General features: G+C 33.4%; 1 protein-coding gene across 3 annotated transcripts in view; it reads left to right on the top strand.

The window, feature by feature from the left end:
- LOC119643952 overlaps positions 1-7,409 on the top strand; it is a 111,951-nt gene that overhangs the window by 67,963 nt on the left and 36,579 nt on the right. The window lies entirely within an intron of this gene.

Below are 7,409 nucleotides of genomic sequence, written 5' to 3'. Positions count from 1 at the left end.
CTCTCTCTCTCTCTCTCTCTCTCTCTCTCTCTCTCTCTCTCTCTCTCATTGCATTGTTTTTACTCACGACTGCTTGTGCTGCCATCTGCCATTTTATGTTTTATTGACAAGTACAAGTATTTCTTGTGCTGCACCCAGATAAGGCGGCACATTAACATCACATATATAATATAATAATATTCAGTGTTTGACTGAAAACGCAACGAGATAATAAAAACCATCACATATTATAAAGTATGTTGACATGTATGCACATCGCCGCCCTTCTTCATTGTATGCGTCTGGTGTCTTAATGCAATGTTAATATTGACAGTAAATATGATGGCGGAAAAGAAAAAAAAAAAAAAAAAAAAACAAATCGACATGCGTGACTTATTATGTTAAAAGAAGTTGACGAAATGATGCATAAGTCAAAGATAAACATAAAATAGTAATAGTAATAACATAAGTCAGAGGGAATTGCACGCATTTGAAGCAAATGATGAATATACGGTTGAAACCATAATTCTTCTTTGCTTTTATTAAAACATATCATAGAGACGATTAAAAATAATATACAAAAATTTATGTTTATAAATTTTAAGACGTTTTCACTCTCTTCATAGAAAACAATACACTCTACATTATGCCAATGAGCGAGGTAGGAGAGGAAATTTTTATGAACTGGAAAGTACATTAAATTTTAAATCGAAAAAGATTCGATATATTGAAAAATTCTTTTATGCATTGTTGCACGCATAACTCCTACCTATAAGAACAAATTCGACAGATTTCAACTTTTCACTTGCACAGCTATTCCAACAGCAGACTCCTAAATCAAAAAAACGTTTGACTTTCATTACTAAAACGATATCTCGCTATAGACAATCTATTCGAAACGTCCAAATATAACATAACATGTGAAAATACTGTAATGAGAGACGATCTTACCCTTAAATGCAGATATTTAGGTAACAACATTTCAAAATAAGACGTTATATGGGAGATGATTGAAAAAGTGCTTCAATCCGAATTTTTTTCAATAGAGTTTATCTTTGTACAAAAAATTTCATCAAAATTTGCGAGCAGAAGGAAACACGCGAGCGGACGGACAGACAATTTTAAATCGATTCAAAATATCGAAAAATTGAATCGATGGGTATAATAAAATGTGTACCCGGTCTCAGTTGCTTTTGAATAGTGCGCACATATACACAAACTTAATATGCCCTTGTAACGCAATACGAAATACATTATGAGAGCAAACATAAGTGTTTGTTCGCAAGCTCAAATCTCGATCCGATAGAGTCTACTTTGGCTGTATCTGCGGCGAATTGGCTCAGTCAGCTAGGCCGTAGTCAACACCTACCTGCCTTTCATTTTTCTCACTTCTTTCGAACAAACGGAATAATTATGGGAGTTAAAGAGTTTGATTTATCATAGACACTGGCTGCAGCAAGCTTAGACGCCATTCACTAGACTCTACATTAAGGGTCTTATTGTATAAAAGTTGAAAATTCTTGGCCCGATGGCGTGCCTATTTAGATTACGCTAATCGGTAATATAAAAGACAATTCAAATTGGATAAGTTAGCGATACTAAGTAGTTTCGCAAGTTTATAGTTCACAATTCCGGAGCATCTTCTGAGAGATACTAGTCATGTAAAACAAAAACTCAATGCTTCTTATATAATAACTTATCTAAGGTATGAGAAATTACATAAAATTTTATATATATTATACATATATGTATATACGTATTATATAAAGATAAACTGTTCCTATAGTATAATTTATTTTTAATCATAAATGATGCCCTAATGCATTAACTATGATACACCACTTCGCTGCGCGCAGTTTTATAAGTATTATAAGTATTCGAAATAAGGCTTTAAATTGGAAATGGTCGATAATGTGAAACGATCCGAAACGTTTTCGTCAGCGTTCGTAATTAGGTCAACACATCGGTGGAAAATATTTCGGATAATGCAACTTGTCGGCTGAACGCAGAAAAACAAGCCAGACAGATGGACTGACAAGATATCGAAAACGACTCTGAATTGATCGATATAATAAAAAAGTAGATCTATCTCAAGTCCTTCTGGATATATCCGCACAAACTTAATATATAACTTTTATATACCAAAAGGGTATAAAAATTTCTTTTATAGCATAATTTTACTGAAATTTATTGAAGCATTTGGAGAGAGTATAAAAATGAAATTTAGAAATATTTTGATATAAATTAATTTTTATTTTCTTTTCTTTTTTTTTTTTTTTTTTTTTTTTTTAACGTGTACATATTCTACCATGCCGTGCACTCACCTTAAAAATACAGTAATGTATATGTTTTAGCTTTGCAGACGTTTGATATAGCAAGAAACGATTAACTGAATGCTTCCCATTATAAATGATGAGAATGAAAGTGGAAGCAATTAAATGGCCGCTAATTAGCAGCGCTGCTACTGTTATTGATAATAAAAGCAAATCAAATTTCCCGAAACTTTATTACCTATTATTTTGTAAAATTTTTTGTCACATCTTATCATATTTATTATTTGCCTATGGAATAAACAATCAGATTCCTTTGTATCCTGAATCCCATTCCCTCACTTAGGAAATGTTTAGTTATTAGTCCCCTATATTAATTAAGGTTACGGCCAAAATCTTCATAGGTTTTTCCGCGGTTTCGAGCTGCTTTTTGTAGCCTGCTCTTCTCAAATGATAGCAAACTATCATGTAGTTGACGTATACTGCGCGCGTCCGCTATTCCAGCTTGACAGCTTGCGTGCCCAACAGTTCTATTATTATTATAGAATAAATTCTAAGACTTAAAGCACTAGCATCTAAGGCTTTCGATTTTATGAAAAACTCTACTGCACTTGAGATTTGAACCCATTGACCATTGAGAGCTGCTATAGTCGAGACTGTTGCCTACTCGGCCACTTAGGCGGATCGCCACCAGTTATAAAAATCGACTTTTCGCCCAGAGCGAGATGCATCTTTAATATTGAAAATTTCCGCAACGTAATCGAACAAAACAACTCCTGCGTCCTTCGTTCACTTCAGTATTCTTATCGCATATATCACAAATTTTTCTTCTTCTCGTCTTTTCCACCATTTTTGCCTTTTTCATAGTCAACACGGCGTGAACTTATTTAGCATCTCGCAACTCTCCGATTGTATTTATTTGATTGAAATCTAAATTATGGCCGATCGCGGCATCTCGACAATTAAAGCCTTCGACATTACATCGACCTAAACTGACCTGTTTCAAGCATTAAGTAGCGAATTATTTCACAAGTCAACGAGAATGTTTTGCAAATTCCATCCGGCACACATTATCACTTATAACATTCTCTACGTACGCGAGGCGTTACACATTACTCCAAACAAAAAAAGGAGAATTATTTCATTTTGCATGCATCAAAATACATAAGTGTATTTCGTGTCTGTTATAAATCTCAATACGCGAGACTTAAGCTTAACGAACGAATTGAAAAGTTTATGTGAATAAAAAAATGCAATGAAAAAATAAAAAAAAGCATAAATAGACTTTTCGTTGATTATATATACATATTAAGGTGTTACGTACGAAATGGGAAAATTAACATACTTACATCGTTCGGCGACGATGGTTATGAAAAAGTGAATACATTTACAAATTGGCAAACTAACGTATCTTTGGCGGAAATTGTTTTAATGTTATTCAACGACTGTATCATTAGCTGTTGAGTATGCGATGGTATTCGCAAGAGTATAAGAAATTAACAATGCAACCGAATTTTGCGTGTAGTTCTTTTGTATTGGACTAGAGTAGCAATCTGTACAGTGATATACGACCGTGTAATATAGATGTATATGTGTTAGGGAATTTTCTCCTCCTCTCTGCTCTGCTCTTCTCTTCTCTTCTCTTCTCTTCTCATCTGTTCACTTCTCTTCTATCCTTTTTCTCTTTTAGAGATTTTAATAACAACAAGTATTTATTATTGTTGTTGTTGTTGTTGTTGTTGTTGTTATTATTGCAGTAACTGTTGCAGTTCATTGGTTTCACAACATCATCCGTAAATTATTCTACACAATAGAGAGCGAACGAGCGAACGAGCGAGCGAGCGAGCGAGAGAATGTGTGTAGCTTTTAAATTACGTGCTTGCAACACCAATGAAATAGCAATTGAAGTAACGGCAACAAAAGCAGGCCATCATGCAGCATCATTGCAGCAAGTATCTACTAGTTTTGGGTCTTGGGTCAAAATAGCAAAAATGCAGAAATGCAAACGCATTGTAGCTGAGGATTGTATTGAATTTGTTATATATTTTTTTCATTTTATTCGTTTAGTGAAACAGGATTTCACAAGATATCAGTATTTGCAGTTCAAATAAATTGTAAGTCGTTACGGTGCGCGGAACGATAGGGTAGGTACCGTAGCGTACCATGCCGTGCAATGCTACGCCATGCTATGCCATGCTGTGCACTAAGCTCAGCAATTTGGAAAATGTATGCTTTAACTGCTTCTGTTGTTGTCGCTTGGGCCGTTTGTTGTTATTATTTGTTGTTCATGTATTACTTTTTCTTTTGTGCTGGCGCTTAAACTGCTTACACAAATGGATTCGGTAAGGCTGCGGTGCAATGTGACATTGTGTGGGCACGAGTTGAAAAATTCGATTTGTCAAGTTTTATTGTCAATAAAAACTATTTGCTTCACTTTGTGCCATATTTTCAAGTTATTGTTGTTGCGATCGTTGTTTTTGTTGCATTCGCTTAAATTTTAACTCCTTTGTTTTTAACTCTCATTTATCTGTTTGTCTTCAATTTCTGACTGGTTAAGCAACACACAGTCGCCTAAACGGCTAGCGCGAGGAATAGAGCGAAACTACAACATAAAAAAAAAAAAATGAAACTCAATCCGATGGGCGGCATTTTTCCCATTATTGCAATGAAATTTTCGTACTCTCGTACAATTTCGTGAAATTGCGGATTTTGGCCTTTTTTTTTTTTTTTTGTTTTTTTTTTTTTCTTTTCTTTTATGTTTTATTGAGCTTTCATTTTATTCCCCGAAATTCTATTGTTTGCAAAACAATTTATAAGCAGCATAAAGCTAAAGCTTATTTTTAATTACTTCAGTTGATGAGAATTTTCTTAAACACACCGCACACCGCGGTCAGTATTCACGCACCGGCTTAACCATCCTGCAAAATCAGCAGGTGAACGCGCACAAACGAATGGCCAGAGTGTAATGCTCAAAGCGTTAAAACAAAACCCAGCAAAGGTTTTCAAAGACCATTCATCTGATAACCGAATTTCAACGTTAAACGCAATTCGATCGCAAATACATAAAAAACTAAAATCTAATCGATTTAAAAGGTTATTATCGACATGCCGGTAACAGTAGATACGAAAATAAACTAAGGCAAAGCGATAAAAGTGAAAAAAAAAAATAAAAATAAAAATTAAACACTGGGAGAAACTATTGCTTTAAGAATGAAGGCAACTAATTGTAAAGGTTAAGCGATGAAAGGTAAAGAAGTAAAGAGATTACGATAACCTTGAAATGTGAAATTTCGATATACTTAAGCTGCATGAATTGAATGACATGACTCGTTTTATTGCTCGACAAATTTTCACCGTCTTCCAAGTCATTTAGAGCAGCAATCTTTAGAAAATTTTATTCCCCCAGACCTACTACTATCCCTATCCCGATCAAACTCAAGTACATATGTGTAAAGTTTCAAATGAACTAAGAGATGACAAAAAATAGTAATAATGTGTAAAAAGTATCCGTAATTGTCAATAAAAGCATTTATTCAGCAAATTTTTATTTTAAAGGCGTCAAATTGCCCATTATTGACAATATAAAGACACTCAACTCCCTCTTTTGTCAAGCTTTCATTTATGCCTTGAATTCGCTCAAGTCTCCGTCTGCATGGATATGTTAGTTGTGTTATAGGTGATAGGCGATAGAAAGTCACAGACAAGCCATATCCAATTGATGCGGTAGTGTTTGCTCAGAAATCATTGCATAGCAATAGCTTGAAACAATATTCTTGTGATTGATATTTAATAGATAATCGGCCGGTATGCTATGAAGAAACTTCTTTTTTTGTATTCTTTATGATCGCCTGGCAATGTGCTTCATATTTAAGCAAGAAGTAGAAGTTTTTTATACTCAACTTATAACAAATATGATAAAGAAATTAGAATCGGCGAGAAAGAGCAGAAAGTGTGCGATACGTAACAAACACAAGAGCAAATGACTGAAAACATTCTTAACAGTCGAATAGTCCTCTTAATGATCTTGATTTATGAAAAGAAAGTTTCATCTCTATGCATGCGAGTCCTTTCGCGCACGTGGTCGACGACTTCATATGGAGAATGAAAACGAGAGAATAAAAAAATATCCAAAACTAAGAAAGTTATATACGGCTGTGGGTCTTGTTAAGAAAAAACAATTAAATCCATGACGTCGTGACGTCCGTTATAATTAATTTGGAATTAACGCACTTGGTGTGGCGGATTCTCTTATCCAAGTCCTTTTATATCAAATGCAAGACATATCGCGCCCACATTGATGGTATTATTCAGAAAAAAAGTAGTTCACCGCATCATGATGATGCCTATCGTATTTATTTTACAATTCACGCATTTTTAGGCAAAGGAGGGACGGTACAAAATAATTTTATACATTCTGTCTTATTTGCCTTATAAGTGAGTAAGTAATAAGTAAAAAACCTGAAAAAAATAAAATTTAATCACTTACAGCTTTGTGTGGGCATGGTTGATTTTTATCATTTTTGCACATAGATAGTAGAGTTTTCCTTAAAAGTAAATACAGAAAAATTTCAACCTTCAAACCAAGAACCGAAAGTTATTGGAAATGCTTTGGATCGGAACACTTTTTCGGCCACTGCCCATATAACGCAATGCTATGATAAAGTCATTATATGAACAACTGTAGAGAGGGTCGTTTAGGCTTTTTAATGATAGACTTTGAGTCTTTATTGTATTTTTACTTATTTTTATTTATTTATTATTTATATTGCACTGTATGGCTTAAAGACTGTATAAATTCAAAGTTTATTACTTTTACAATTTGTAGGCCATAAGGTCAATGATTTTCACGAATGTAAATATTACAAGGAAAACTTCCCTTGTAATCCCTCTAATCAATCATTTCGTTTTAACAACACTTTGTTTACACTTTTTAATTTAATTAATTACATAGATTTGAAGGTTTAAAAGGAGTTCGTTTACAACACAATGTCAACAGACAGAGACAATTGTTTATATTAATGTCATATTAAATGTAATTTAATTATATTAACTGACTAAATAAATAAACATTTTATTTTTATTTATCTATCTTCAAGCGTTGATAAGTTAAAGCAAAAAAAAAAAAAAAAAAAAAAAAAAAAAAAAAAAAAAAAAAAAAAA

The sequence above is a fragment of the Glossina fuscipes genome, unplaced genomic scaffold (assembly GCF_014805625.2).
Source record: "Glossina fuscipes isolate IAEA_lab_2018 unplaced genomic scaffold, Yale_Gfus_2 0, whole genome shotgun sequence".
In the NCBI taxonomy this organism is placed as follows: domain Eukaryota; kingdom Metazoa; phylum Arthropoda; class Insecta; order Diptera; family Glossinidae; genus Glossina; species Glossina fuscipes.
This window is presented reverse-complemented; position numbering and strand designations above follow the sequence as displayed.